Genomic DNA, 16,562 nt, shown 5'->3' on the forward strand with positions numbered 1-16,562 from the left:
TCTTAGGAACCTTAAGTGCAGCATAATTTTTTTTGTAACCTTGGCCAGATCTGTGCCTTGCCACAATTCTGTCTCTGAGCTCTTCAGGCAGTTTCTTTGACCTCATGATTCTCATTTGCTCTGACATGCACTGTGAGCTGTAAGGTCTTATATAGACAGGTGTGTGGCTTTCCTAATAAAGTCCAATCAGTATAATCAAACACAGCTGGACTCAAATGAAGGTGTAGAACCATCTCAAGGATGATCAGAAGAAATGGACAGCACCTGAGCTAAATATGAGTGTCACAGCAAAGGGTCTGAATACTTAGGACCATGTGATATTTCAGTTTTTCTTTTTTAATAAATCTGCAAAAATGTCAACAATTATATGCTTTCTGTCAATATGGGGTGCTATGTGTACATTAATGAGGACAAAAATGATTTTAGCAAATGGCTGCAATATAACAAAAAGTGAAAAATGTAAGGGGGTCTGAATACTTTCCGTCCCCGCTGTATTATATATATATATATATATATATATATATATATATATATATATATATATATATGAAAAAATGTAATCTTCACACATATGTACAAGGAATATTATTCATGTATGATATTGATATTATATGTGTCTATACATTCATATGAATATATAGTTATTGGATACAATCATTTTTTTTAATAAGTAGTTGGTTTTAGTTTTAATTCAGCACCAAGTAAGATATGGTCATCTACAATCAATTTCCATAAGATGGTCAGTGTGTTCATTTGCATATTAGGTACACATTTTTGTCAATTCTGATGGTCTCCAGTTCCAGAGCACTACTAGATGACTGTGCGCTATTGGCCAGCGTTGCATATAATTCTCTTGCGGCGTCAAGAACGCTTTCTCTCTTCTGTGAGTGCTGTCTTGCCCAGCTCCAGTGTTGTAAGCTGCTATTGGCGTATCGACACTGGAAGTGGTTTCCACAGTGTTTGGATGTCCCCATGGTAATGAACATCCGGATATGCCGCTGGTGGGGTCATCTCCTGACATCTGGTTACTTTCTTTATGCCATTATCACTCTTTACACTGACAGGATGGTCCTGGGCTCTTCCCCTTCTCCAGAGGATGCCTGCTGGAGTACATGCCCTATTATGTCACCGAAAGTAACGTTTGCGGGTCACAGACCGGATGTCGGTGCAATGAGTCTTAGTTCCTTCCTGGAGTCAGACTGGCATGCGTTCCAGTGCCCTGTCACACTGATGCAGGTCTCACATAGCCATAGGCGTGCGCAGCCTATTGCATTAGGGTGTGCACCCCAAAGCTCAAACAGACAAAAGTATTGGGACGCCTGCCTTTACATGCACATGAACTATAATGACATCCCAGTCTTAGTCCGTAGGGTTCAATATTGAGTTGGCTCCGCCCTTTGCAGCTATAACAGCTTCAACTCTTCTGGGAAGGCCGTCCACAAGGTTTAGGAGTGTCTCTATGGGAATGTTTGACCATTCTTCCAGAAGAGCATTTGTGAGGTCAGGCACTAATGTTGGATGAGAAGGCCTGGCTCGCATTCTCCTCACTAATTCACCCCAAAGGTGTTCTATCAGGTTGAGGTCAGGACTCTGTGCAGGCCAGTCAAGTTCCTCCACCCCAAACTCGCTCATCCATGTCTTTATGGACCTTGCTCTGTGCACTGGTCCTAATCATTTGGTGGAGGGGGGATTATAGTGTGGGGTTGTTTTTCAGGGGTTGGGCTTGGCCCCTTAGTTCCAGTGAAGGGAACTCTTAAGGCGTCAGAATACCAAGACATTTTGCACAATTTTATGCTCCCAACTTTGTGGGAGGAGTTTGGGGATGGCCCCTTCCTGTTCCAACATGAGTGCACACCAGTGCACAAAGCAAGGTCCATAAAGACATGGACTTAGCAAGGGTGTTGGAAAATTACCTTCAAGTGCAAAAATTCACATTACAATAGTAAATAAAATATCTAAAATTAAGTGTAGTGATCTAAAAAATAAAAATTCAAAAGTGCTATAATGGTGGGAACCTCCCAACTAAAAAAATTTTCACTTGAGATTAATCTGTATGGTAAATAGCTATAGGAGGGGTTTCCACCATCCTTGCTAAGTTTATTTTTATACAGTATGTCTTATTCTCAGCTTGATGTGTATTATATGTGAAGTTGCGTATCACAGAGATCGGTGTTGTGATAATATTGAAGTTTATTGAGATTTCCATATATTAGAGGATTCCACCATTATTGTTAAGTTATTGATCAGTAAGTTAGCACTGCACTTTTCTTTTGTGGTGTGGGAACACATAACAGTGCTTAGTGGCCGGCCTTTCAATTACACTTTTTTTATTTTACCTCCAGTACTTTATTGTAAATAGTAGTGTGGTGATTACCTATTATACTAAAATCAGCATGTGGCATTAATAAACATCAACAGATTTCATTTGTGCCCCACCAGGCCGGCACACCCATGGACAATGTGCCTGGCTGCTGAGTTCATCACCCCCATCCCTGCACTCAGTGCACTGATGGGCACTTATTAACAGCACTGATAAGCGGCACTGATTGGCACTGACAGGTGGTACTCATTTGCACTGGTGTGTAACTGACTGGCACTGACAGGTCGCACTGATTGGCACTGACAGGTGGCATTGGCACTGATTGGCACTGACAGGCAGCACTGGCACTGATTGGCACTGACAGGTAACACTGATTGGAAGTACTGATTGGCACTAACAGGTGGCACTGATTGGAAGCACTAATTGGCACTGACAGTCAGCACTGGCACTGATTGGCACTGCCAGGTGGCACTGATTGACACTGACAGGCGGCACTGATACTGATTGGCACCAAAAGGTGGCACTGATTGGAAGCATTGATTGGCACTGACAGGTGGCACTGATTGGAAGCACTGATAGGTGGCACTCATTGACACTGACAGGTGGCACTGATTGAAAGCACTTGGCACTCATTAGCACTAACAGTTGGCACTGATTGGAAGCACTAATTGGCACTGACAGGCGGCACTGGCTGGCACTGACAGGTGGCACTGTTTGGAAGCACTGACTGGCACTCATTGGCACTGACAGGTGGCACTGATTGGAAGTACTAATTGGCACTGACAGGTGGCGCTGGCACTGTTTGGCACTGACAGGTGGCACTGACAGGCGGCGCTGGCACTGTTTGGCACTGACAGGTGGCACTGACAGGCGGCGCTTGCACTGTTTGGCGCTGACAGGCGGCGCTGGCACTGTTTGGCACTGACAGTTGGCGCTGGCACTCATTGGCACTAACAGGTGGCACTGATTGGAAGCACTAATTGGCACTCTCAAACTGACAGGCGGCACTGACTGGCATAGACAGGTGGCATTAGTTGGAAGCACTGACAGAGGAGAGGGGGGGTTTACAGGGGCGTACCTAGAGCATTTGGCACCTGGGCGGATCATATATCTGGCACCCCCCACATTAAAATGTAAAAACACCCCACTGTGCTCCACTGGACCCCTTTACATTATTCAACCCCCCTCAGCACAGACCCCCCCTTCAGCACAGACGGACCTCCCCCTTCAGCATAGACCCCCCCCCTATTCAGCACAGACCCCCCCCATTCAGACATACCCCACTTCAGCACAGACCCCCCCCTTAGCACAGACAGACCCCCCTTCAGCACAGATGGAGCCCCCCATTCAGCACAAACCCCCCCTTTACCACAGATGGACCCCCTATTAAGCACACCCCTCCTTCAGCACAAATGGAGCCCCCCATTCAGCATAAACCCCCCTTCAGCACAGACAGACCCCCCTCCCCCCATCCCATTCAGTACCTCTGATCAGCGTGGCACAGGCACAGCAGGTCCCCTCCCCCTGTGTACACATAAACACTGGAGGGGGAGGCGGCTTCACTCTGCTCGCTGTGCCTGTGTGACATCCGAGCAGGACCGAGCAGCTTAAGAAAGGGGGCGGGGCTACATACACGTAGCGGCCCCGCCAGACTCATCCCATTGGCTGGTATTCGGTAGCTGCTCGGTCCCGCCCACCCCGACATCATACATGAATTCTGACAGGTCCTCTCTCTCTCTCTGCATGCAGTTATTATACAGGAGGACAGTGTCACACTAAGCGATCGGCAATGTTATACTGCCTCACAGGTGGTGCGGGGTACACATTGCACATCAGCCCAGGCAGATGTCAGGATACAGAGGGCATGCAACTAAACACTGCTCAGGGGATTAGGGTGTGCCCAGGCACACCCGGCACACCCCGTGGGCACGCCTATGCACATAGCCCTTTACTTGGTGGAAATATCCCGCACTTATGTGGCCCTACACACATTTTACAGCTTATTACATTGAAGCAGGACTTTAACATGTACACAGCATGCTTCATCCATTCAATGATTGTCTCCTCTATAACTGTGGATTCATGTACATCCCACTATCAGATGCATCTGGCACTAACACAGAAAGAGTAAGTACCCATTTAACAACATATGACTATTGGTGTGTTTTTTGAGACGTCTAATAAGACATATATTTGTTATATTTTAACTGGTCTGTATCACCATGAAAGTGTATGCTGTGGTTTTCATCTGTCCTTCCATCTGTAGGTGCAGGTGTTTTTTGTAGATATATGCACATTACAATATACACATGTACTTAGGTGGGGATAGTTGGGATATTGCAGGCGATTTATGGTGACCTATACCCCAAATGGGGAATGAATTACTCATCTACTCATGTATGTATTTTTAACTTGTGTATTCATTTGTTGGTTGATACATTGGCCCTCCCATTGGAGAGAGGCACTTAGATCATGTGATCTGTTCCACCTGTCTTGCTTGATTTTATCACTCATTTATGAGTATAATATTTTATTCAATAAAAATAATCTTTTGTTGAAAAGGTAATGCGCAAGGCTGGTGCACCCTCTGTCCTTGTTTTCTTTTAGAATTCCACCTGGGTTCTCCCTGACCTGTTGAGAGTGGCAGCACAGCCAATGCAGTGGTGTGGTTTGTGAAGAATTTTCCTCCCACTTCTCGAGTTTACCCACAGCAACCTCTCGAGCGCAGGAGCATTTGTTTTCGCTCTGTATTGTAAACTGTTTGGTTAGGCCACAATATAAGTGGGAGAAATGAGTCAGCTGTATCCTAAAATAAACATTGGAGTGTATTATTTGGGAGACAATGGCCACAAATATTGTACAATTGATAGACAGTGAAGCTCCAAATGTCAGCATCCGTCAGTTGTACATACATAAAACCTGTTGCACTTTCCCTTAAAATATATATTAATCAATAAAAGTGTAATTCATGACCAACGTATACCATAGCTCAATCCATAATGTCAATACATATATAATGGTGAAAATAATAGTGAATAAAAATGTATTCACATAAAATAATGTCCCACTATCGCAAACAAATACAATAACGTATTTGAAAAAACTCCACAATAGAAACAAAGTCCATCCACAGATGAAGAAGTGCTAACTGAAACTCACACATGACAACTCCTGTGCTCCACCTCCAAACACAGCCTCTTACCAGAGATATCAGACCACTAACATAAAGGTCATAAATGTATGGGGACTATCCAGGATAACTATCAGATGTACCCACTCAGACAGGCATCACAACTCCTCAAAACTTCATAAACTGACCATAGAGAGAAGAAAAGGACAGGCTCAGTGCACAACTATCATGCAGTTTTAATATAAAAGGCATCAATGAGTACTCACATGAGAAGAAAATAAATACAGCATGTATCTGTCAAACATTATCTGCCAGCAAGCGTAATAGTGACAGCCACTCGGACTCCATCCAACGTGTTGTTTGTTAACCCAAAACAAAAAATATACAGATCCTGGTCCTTTAACGCAGATTAAACAGATCAGTGCTTGTGCTGTGTAATCTGAACCCCTCTAAACTGTAAAAAAAAAAAACCTGAATCTGCCACTTCCTGTATACCCTCTCTAAACTGACCGTGTTAACCAGGGCTGCTCTGACCTGATCACAGTGGTCAAAGTACGTCCCTCCATCATACGCTGCCCTGCTCTGCTCTCATTGCTCCCCCCTCACCCCCCTCCTTCCTGCCTGTCAGCGCCCTCTCTGTTTCAGTTATTATTGAAAATAAAAACCTAAAATTGTCACTGCCAGCCTCTCTATTAGAGGCTGGCATACAACACTGTGTCAATCCTTTGTAAAAAAGAGCAGTGTAAATAGCTATTTAGAGTTGTCTTCAGGTCGGTCACATGACCCGTGGCCGCTTTTCAGCTCCAAGACACGGCTACTGCAGGAGGAGCCGAGCAGCCACGTGATCTCCCTGGCTGATGTCAGAGGGAGATCATGGTCCTTCCTGCAGTAGCCGTGTACTGGAGCTGGAAAACGTCCGCGAGTCATGTGACTGGCCTGAAGACAGCTCTAAATAGGTATTTACACTGCCTCTAATAGAGCGGCTGCCAGTTTTTTAAAAAAAGCTTAACAAACACTTTAAGAACATCTTTAGGGCTCGGTGGTCATGGTGCTTGAGGCACTTGCCCGCCCTACTGCCTGTTTAATTCAAGTAAGGTGACTTTGGGTGGGGGGGGTATTTGTGACTAAGAAGCTGAATTTTATTAAAATGAACCAGACTTGGATCACATATGACTACCAAACACCGACTGGAGATATCACTGATAAATTAATTAATTTTATATACATTTAACTATGCAAAGGTGCACCTGCGGTAAAACTCTTTGTATTATGTTTTTACTTTTTTTTTTTTAAAGATAGAGTGAAGTTCTGTGAAAAAAAAGACAGCTCTTCAATAAAATGTCAACAACAACTGCCTAATATAATCTAATCATCCAAGCTAAAACGTATAGCCTAAAAAACATGGGAAAGGACCCCAGTCAATAAAAACAACGTAGATTAAGTGTTGACAATTGAATAGTGAGCTATCAATCAGTTGCTGGATCAGATACTGGTCCTTAAAGGATTTTGGGGTTTACAGATCTGTGCACACAGGCAGGGCACACAAAAAATGTACCCCAGCACTGCAATTCAAAGAACTGAAGAATAGTTTGTCAGGGTGCGCATGCGCGGGACTCCCGAGAAGACGCTCTAATCGAGAGCTCCGCACCGCTCCGGCCCTTTTTCTCCCCCAGAGCTCTCAGATCGAGCGGAACCGGCACCAATACTTCCCCTGGGCTCACTGAACCCCTCCAGCCCACTTTCATATGCCGAGCGGCACGCAGAAGAGCGAGGTGAGCCGTCAATTGATCTTTAATCAGGCAGCCCCTGACCCGTCCAAGATGGCGACCGCAGCTTCTCTGAGGGACGGCATGGAAGTCACTGACCACTCACCCCCCTCCCAGCAGCACTTTGACATGCTGGCAACAACTGTAAGTCACAGCATCACTCAAGGGATCCCCCCTGCTAACACAGACTCCCTCCTTAACAGGACCCTGAGTGATATTATCCACCCACCCAGGCTTCACTCTCCTCTAGGCCTAGCAGGGCCCATCCCTCCCTCAGCCTCACAGCAGCCCCAGACCCAGGACATGCAGCTCTTGCTACAGAGCTTTTCAGACATGCTGGCAGCAGGCCTAGCTCAAAATGCTACGCAGATTACATTCGTTATTAAGGCTGATCTACAAAATTTGGGCTCCCGCATAGATGCGGTTGAACAGGTTGTGGACAACACTGCTGCACGCACCAACCAGAACAGGGCCTGTATTCAGTCCTTACAAGACCAGCTAGATACTGCCCTATCTAAAATAGATGATTTGGAAAACAGAAATAGACGTTACAATTTCCGTATACGTGGAATACCCGAAACAGTAATGGATATACCGAATACCGTCCAATTATTTATCAAAGACCTCATTCCTGACATCCAAAGTCACAGACTTGAACTGGATAGGGCACACAGAGCCCTCCAGCTTCCCCGCCAAGATGGCCTCCCGAGGGACATTGTAGTCAAGCCCCATTTTTATGGTGTAAAGGAGGAGGTCATGAGAAGATCCCGCAACATGGATAACCTGTCTTTTTTTTTTTTTGCAGACATCTCGCCAGCCACGGTTCAAAAACGAAGAGCGCTCAAGCCACTGTTGGTAATACTCGCCCAAAACTCCATCAAATATCGCTGGTCATTCCCTTTCCGCCTTCAATTTCACTTCAAAGATGTTCCCTACCACTTCTCCAACTTCCAGGATGGGGAGCACCTGCTCCTGCAACTAGGCCTGATCTCACAGACCCTGGCCCCTCTGCATGAATCACCTACCCCGGGTTCTTCCAAGAGGCCCCCCCCCGGGCAGCCCCCTTACTCCACTGTGGAACAAGCAGCTACCAAAGCGGCTACGGGACTCTCGCTCCACAAGATGAACGTTCCTCCTCACGTCTGGAATGGAATTTCTTTCTCCAACCTACCTGATGGACCGAGGTCCATGTATTTTTTTCTTTTTTTTTTTTTTCTCTTTTGAGTAGGGGCGTCCCTACGTCAAACTAACCTCGGCAACCTCCTTAAGCCGGTCTACGCCCACAGTTAGGCCCCTCTAGCCCCTTTTTATGGCTATGGGGGTTCCCTTTCTGGGCTACACCGTATTCTTCCGATGAGGACATCCACCTCACGGCATGTCACAGTAGACAATACAAAGGAGACCCTTGTAAAGTCGAAAAAGGAAGACTATACTTTTTTTTTTTTTACCTCCCTCCCCCCGCAGTGACTTTCCCCTTCTTTTATTACATATTGATCTCGGTTATTTAATTTGTGCCTATTGACCTACAAACAACTTGCAATTTAGTAATTTAGTTTACACTACATCCTGGTGACCGATACCACTTTTTTTTTTTCCCCTTTCATTGGGGGATCCAGACGGCCGGAGCGGCCCTGCATTCCACCCTCTCTGTTGTGACTCGAGGGGACACAGTACCCCTCTGGTGACATCAGGTAGACAACCCTACTTGAGGTTGCCCTCTTCCCCTTCTTTTTTTTTCCAGGCTCCCCCACCTAGGGGAATCCAGACTAGGACTAGTATTACTAGTCCGAGTTTTGATTACTTCTTATATATATTGTTTCCTAGTTTTGACCTCATTAACTGTTGGTTTTGCACTTAATGTTCGCGGTATTTTTATGCCTGATTAATCTACATGTCATACATTCTTCTCATTCCCTTCCTCTCTCCCTTTCCTTTCTCATCCTCTCCTGTGTCTCCTCCCCATTCTCCTCCCTCTCTATCCCATTCTCTCCAGGAACCCTTGCGGAATTTACCTCTCTACCCAGCCCTCAGGAAGAATTCTGCACTTATTCCTCTTCGAGCCGCTGACCACTCCCGGATGGTGCAGGTAAGTCCCCTTTGCTTCATGTCGCTCCAAACTCCTTGCACCCATGGCTGATCCGACTACCCAGACACATTCATTAAAAATAGCCTTGCATAATGTCCAGGGACTCAACTCCCCCTCTAAACGCCGCAAGGCATTTCAGAGCTACCACTCTAGGGGCCTTGATATTGTTCTGCTCCAGGAAACCCATTTCCCAGCTAGTTATAACCCCACCTTCCTACACCGCACATTCCCGACCTTTTTTCTGGCGAATGCTGACACCAAAAAAAGAGGTGTCGCCATTCTCCTATCTAAAAGTATCCCCTTCACACTCACACACACGATCAAAGACCCAGAGGGCAGGTATATTTTAATAAAAGGAACCATAGGGGGGATTTTGTACTCTATCATTTCATATTACGCTCCAAAGACAGGCACGTTTCTTCACCTCTATGCTGTCAACTCTAGCCCCGCATTTGGAAGGCAGGTTGATCATGGGTGGTGACTCTAACATCACTTTTGATCAACTGCTGGATAAGTCCTCCCATGGGAGATCTCGGCTAAGGAATCCGCCCACTCAAAGCCTCAGAATTGCCCGCCTTTTACATGATATGGGCCTGATAGACGTGTGGAGGGAACTAAACCCCACGGCGAAGGACTATACCCATTTCTCAGCACCTCATAATACCTACGCCAGAATTGACCATATATTCCTCCCAAATTCAGATATCCATACAGCATCCCACGCCTCCATACAGGAAGTCCCCTGGTCAGACCACTCCTTAGTGACACTTAAAATCTACTGCTCCCTTTTACCCTCTGGGCCTCCACAGTGGCGCCTAAGTAAATCTCTACTTTCCAACCCTGTCCACTGCATAATTCTGGAAAAAGAAATCAAGGAATTTTTCCGTCTTAATGATACAGGAGACATCTCTCCTAGTGTGCTATGGGGAGCACACAAGGCTGTCCTTAGAGGGAAAATGATCCAACTGGCGTCTAAACTCAAAAAGGAAAGGAAAGCGGATATTGTACAAATGGAAAGGGAATTTCATTCCCTCAGCAAATCCCATAAAGCTAACCCATCTTCCACAACCCTAACCAAGCTAGAAGCCTCCCGAGTAGCGCTTAATCTGGCCCTTACATCAAATGCAGACAAACATCTTACCTGGCTCAGTGGCAGATTCTATATTCAAGCAAATAAAATTGGTCCCCAGTTGGTTACTAAATTATCCCCTAAAATAAAAACCTTCTTGCTGCCCAAGATCAGATCCCAGTCGGGAACTCTCACCCAAAATCCCCAAAAGATCTTGGAAACCTTTAAGGCTTTTTATTCCAAGCTTTACTCAGCCCCCGACCCTCACAGCGCAGACTCTATTGATTCCTTCTTGAATAGCCTTGATATTCCTACACTCTCGGACTCCCATAGGTCCATTATGGAATCCCCCTTCAGAGTGGAGGAAATTCATGAAGTCATAAAGAACCTCAAAACAGATTCAGCCCCAGGCCCCGATGGCTTCTCCGCACATTATTATAAAGCTTTTTCAGACGCCCTCTCTCCTTATCTGGCCTGCCTCTTCAACTCACTTTGCGCGGGGTCCCCCCTGGAACCGTCAGCAAACTTGGCATACATATCAGTAATCCCCAAACAGGGCAAGGACCCCAGTGATGTTTGCAACTATAGGCCAATTTCGTTGATCAATAATGATTTAAAGATTATGACGAAAATTATGGCAAACAGACTGGCTTCCTTCATTGCTAATTATATCCACAAGGACCAGGTAGGGTTTATCCCCGTAAGACAGGGGCCAGACCAGATTAGGAGAGCGGTAGACTTAATTTCCCTTATGCAATCAACCTGGGATGGGGGTCCTTCTCAACCAGGATTTGTCCTTTCGATAGACCTCCAAAAGGCCTTCGACACGGTCACCTGGCCATACCTCTTTTCTGTTTTACGGAAATGGGGCTTTGGCCCGGACTTCATTACCACTATATCCTCCCTTTACTCCTCCCCTAAAGCACGTATTAAAATACAAGGTCACCTGTCCAAAGAATTCTCTATCTTGCAGGGGACTAGACAAGGCTGCCCTCTTTCGCCGATCCTATTCGCAATAGCGATAGAAACCTTGGCTCTGGCCATAAGACAAAACCCTGACATCCATGGAGTGCAATGTGGCCAGAGGACACATAAATGTGCCCTCTTTGCCGACGACGTCCTCCTGTTTGTCACTTCCCCTCTAATTTCCACCCCCAACATTCTACAACTGCTTAACTTGTCTGGTGGCATCTCTGGACTCCAGGTTAACATGGCTAAATCAATGGCTCTGAATATTTCCTCCCCCCATGAGCTGGTGGAGAGGCTCAAGACCCATTTTCCCTTCACCTGGCGCGACTCCTCCCTTCCCTACTTAGGTGTTTCATTATCAGCAAAAATAGAACTTCTCTACCACCACAATTACCCCCCAATGCTCAAGAAACTCTCCGATGATCTCGCGCATTGGACCCGGTATAAAATGTCCTGGATAGGTAGAATAAATTAGTTCAAGATGACATTACTTCCTAGGATCCTATATCTCTTTCGCTCCCTACCTATCCCAATCCGGAAACACACACTAGACAAATTACAGGCTTCAATCACCAGATTTATCTGGGGGGGAAGGGACATCGCTTTTCCAAACAGGTGCTATACCGTCCAAAGAAAAAAGGGGGTCTAGGGCTCCCTAATTTATGGTGGTATTATCAAGCTGCCCAACTCTGCCAATTCTCAGCTATTTACTCTAAAGGCCCTAAGCCTGATTGGGTTGATATTGAACGCCAGGCCACTCCCAACCACACTCTAGACTTCCTGGTTTGGAGACCACAAAAGGACAGACCCCCGATTCTTTCCCCCTCCTTGTCTCACTCAATGGCCCTGTGTGACACACTACATAAAAAACATTACCTCACCTCCCCATGGTTACCCCTGGCACACATATTCCACAACCCACAATTCCAGCCGGGCATGAACATCGAGGCCTTTAGGTGGTGGCTCGACAAGGGCCTTTACAGAATAGGGCAATTCTTCATTAATTCTGGTCCCATTTCACTTAAGTACTGCATCTCTAAATTGGAGATGCCAGCGTCAGAAACTTTCCGCTATTTTTGCGGGGGGTCTGGAAAAGCTCGCCAACCCCACTATCGGTTACCCCCTACGAATTTTGGTGCTCATCAGCCATGGGTGTAAGGGGAGGAATTTCCCTAATATACTCTGCACTAGCGGAGCCCTGGGAGAATTATATGTTGCAATGGGAGCGGGATCTGCATCTCGACTGGGACATGGATACCTGGCATACTTGTGTCTCCTGATCCTTTAAGGGCATGCTTAGTTCCTCTCTGATGGAGGCGGATCTTAAAGTCATGACCAGGTGGTACCTGGTACCCACCCAAATTACTAAATTTTATCCACATTCTTCGCCCCTCTGCTTCAGAGGTTGTGGCCATATAGGTTCCCTACTTCACACATTTTGGGAGTGTCCCAAAATTAGAGGATTTTGGAATGGAATTTTTCATCTCATCCGCAAAACCACAGGCTTTGCAGTCCAACAGAGCCCCTCCATTGCTCTACTAAATGACAACATCCCGAAAGTACCTAAACTGTCTCGGTCTCTGATTCACTTCATTCTGCTTGGGGCCAAGATTACGCTAGCTCACGCCTGGAAAAAACCTTCAGTCTCCCTTCGCCAGGCCAAACAGAAAATTTCCTGGATTATGACACAGGAGAAGGTCGCAAGCAGAATTCTAGACACCTCTGATAAATTCAGACTTATTTGGGAGCCCTGGGCTCATTTCTTGGGCATACCACCTCTTACCTGAATCTGCATAAGGTCTAGGTACCCCCCAGGCTCTGGTCAGCTCCGGGCCCACCTCTTCTTCCGCGAGGGTTCTTGCTTCTAATCTTCTCCTACCCCTTCCTATCTTCCCCCACTTTACCCCTCTGTTCTTCCTTCTTCTCCCCCTTTCCTCCTACTGGCTTTTTTCTAAAATCCTACTCAATGTGAGACGCAAAGGTTGAGAGTAATGTACCTTGCAGAACTCTCCTTCACTCTTTATACTTCCATTATTCACATGTTATGGTTGTACAGTCTAAGAATGGAAAAATCCACAACATTGTGGTTTAGCATGTACCATCTATGATTTTTGGGGATAGCCCCCTGTATAAGTGATACTTCCTTTTACATTATTGTTGGGCTCATTTCAAGGTTAATTATCACGACAGACTTCTTGTTTTATTTTTTCCCTTTTCTTTTTTTTTTTTTAACGACGGGTAGGCCGTGAGGTCAGGATGGGACCAGGGAAGGTCTTTTTGATCCCCCAGCGATTCGCTCGGTTGGTCTGCGCACAGCAGGATCCCATTAGGGGTGCGTGGCCTACCCTTGAGGAGCCCTGGTGCCTGCGAGCTTTAGCTTCCCTTTCCTGACCTCCGGTTGCCACTATCTAGGAGATAGAGTATTTAATGATGCCCTTGAGACTATAAGTGTACGTGCCTTTATTTTGAAGATGACTTTGTGGCAGGTACATGCACACCTTGACTCTAATGTTATTGACATTGTTGTGTTACCTTGTTTGGTTTCTGCCAATTTGATACCTTTGTACTGTTATTTATTTTCCAATAAACAGTATTTAAAATCAAAAAAAAAAAAAAAAGAATAGTTTGTCAAAGTAGATGTAAACCTAGCCACCAAAGTCTCATATAAGTTTTAACATGATGATATTACTTGGAAAGCGTTATTTTATATATTTTTTTTAATGAACAGCTTTAATAAATTGGTATATTCATATTGGTATAAAGGTCCTTGTTTGGTCACAATGCTCAGTTCCTTTTCCCCAAAAATCCTAAGTGTGAATCACCATGAAAAAAAAAACAAAAAACCCTGAGGAAGTCATTTTGATGAAACTTGTACGTGTAGGGTGGGTCTGCTGACATCATCAAACTAGGAGATGGAATTGTGTGTGCTGTTATCCCGGAGTTTGCACTTTCAGCCTGATGTATTTTATGCAGTTATGAGATGCTGTCCTGACCTTTACATATGTGATTTTAACCTTATATTATTTAATAAAGCATGTCTACAATACTTAACTATTGAAGGTGTCTTTTATATTGTTGGGGACATTATCCTGGGAATCACGTGTGGTTTGGAAGAATTAAGATTGACTCTATGCAGTGGAGTAGACCTTCCATGCAAAGAATGTCAATTATAACAGTGATCTGCTTTCTGATGGAATTGACACAGGGTGTTTTTCCATTATCTAGTGACAAATCGATGGTTGGATCACTTTTTCATATTTGGACTCTGGCTGTTTAAACATGTATTTATGGATTTGCACTGTTTATATGAGTGCTCCTTTATGTAAAGGGATTTGATGCGTTTTTATAGTTAAAAATGAATTTATTTTATACTGTATTTCTATATTGTTTTATTTATTTTTGTATTTGCACTGTTTGATCATTTGGACGCAGCACTAACTGGTGGGTGTGAATTTTAAATGACCCTATTTTTTTTTTCTTTAACAAAATAAGGTTTATTAATCTTAGACACAATACAAATATGAAAATGATTCTTGTTCAAACATTTTATTGAAAGGAATAAATCAATACACATTGAAAACAATGGTCCAAATGTAGAAGAGTCATGAAACAAATATGAATATGATTCATACAGCAAACACAAGAAAACAACCATAAAAACAAAACTGTGAAAATGGTGACATCCATTTGTGCAAAAGGCAACATTGGTACAGAGCATATTAAAGCTGAAATACAAGAAGTACAGTGAGAATCTGTTAAGAAACCTCCACAATTCCCAGTAGCAGCATCAGTTGTTGAGACTACTGTATGTAGTACACGTCATTGCAGATGGCAACCATCTATCCCAGATTTTGTTAAATTTACCTGGCCTTCCCTGATTGATATAGATAAACCTTTTATATGGTAAGGTGTTATTTATTTCAGTAATCCAAGCTGAGAGAGTGGGAAGTATAGCTTGCTTTCACCCCCCAGCCACCAACTTCCTGGCACCAGTTTCATGCAAGAACTTGAAGCATATATTTATCCAGGTCAGGATCAGGGAATAAACCCAGTAGACACTGTCTTGGGTCCAGCGACAAGGGTCATGTAGGAATTGGATGATCTGTGCCCAAAATCCCTTAATACGGGGGCAGCTCCAAATTAGGCGACTAAATGTACCAAAAGAAATTAAACATTTGGGGCACATAGAATTATGGGAGGGACACAATTTGGCCAAACGCACAGTAGTCATATACGTTCTATGAAAAATACAGTATATAATTGTGTAAGTCTATAAGACATTTTGGGGGACGTCATATTACAAGCCTCCAACACTTCACCCCACTCCTCATCTTCCAGTACCCCATAATTTTCCCAACAGGACTTGACAGAATAGGCAAGTGGAGTGGCATTCGGAGTGAGTAAAATTTCATAAAAGTCTAATATTAACTTGTGTGGTTCATCAATATCTAGTTAGGTCTATATATATTTGAACACAGGCACAATTATTTTATTTATTTATTTACTTAATTATAATGTATTTATTTCAGCTAATTATAGTTTTTTTTTCAGGTATTTACTGAAACATATTCAAGCCATAGTTATGAAATGGATATGGGCTGAAAGTGCAAACTCTCAGGTTTAATTTGAAGGTATGTACATCCAAATCAGAGGAAAGGTTTAGAAATTACAGATCTTAAGAATAACCATCTCCCTTTTTCAAGGGAACAAAAGTAATTGGACAATTGAATCAGAAGCTGTTTCATGGCCAGATGCGGGCTACTTCTTCATTATTTCTTCATCAGTTAAGCAGGTAAAAGATCTGGAGTTGAAACTAATGGGGCGTACACACGGTCGGACTTTTCAGCTACAAAAGTCCGACAGCCTGTCCGACAGACTTTCGACGGACTTTCGACGGACTTGCGGCGGACTTTCTAACGAACAGACTTGCCTACACACGATCACACAAAAGTCCGTCGAATTCTTACGTGATGACGTACACCGGACTAAAATAAGGAAGTTGATAGCCAGTAGCCAATAGCTGCCCTAGCGTGGGTTTTTGTCCGTCAGACTAGCATACAGACGAGCGGATTTTTCGACCGGACTCGAGTCCGTCGGAAAGATTTGAAGCATGTTTCAAATCTAAAGTCCGTCGGATTTGAGGCTGAAAAAGTCCGTTGAAAGTCCGGAGAAGCCCACACACGATCGGATTACCAGCCAGCTTTAGTCCGTCAGCGTCCGTT

This window comes from Aquarana catesbeiana, linkage group LG05 (assembly GCF_042186555.1).
Source record: "Aquarana catesbeiana isolate 2022-GZ linkage group LG05, ASM4218655v1, whole genome shotgun sequence".
Taxonomy (NCBI): domain Eukaryota; kingdom Metazoa; phylum Chordata; class Amphibia; order Anura; family Ranidae; genus Aquarana; species Aquarana catesbeiana.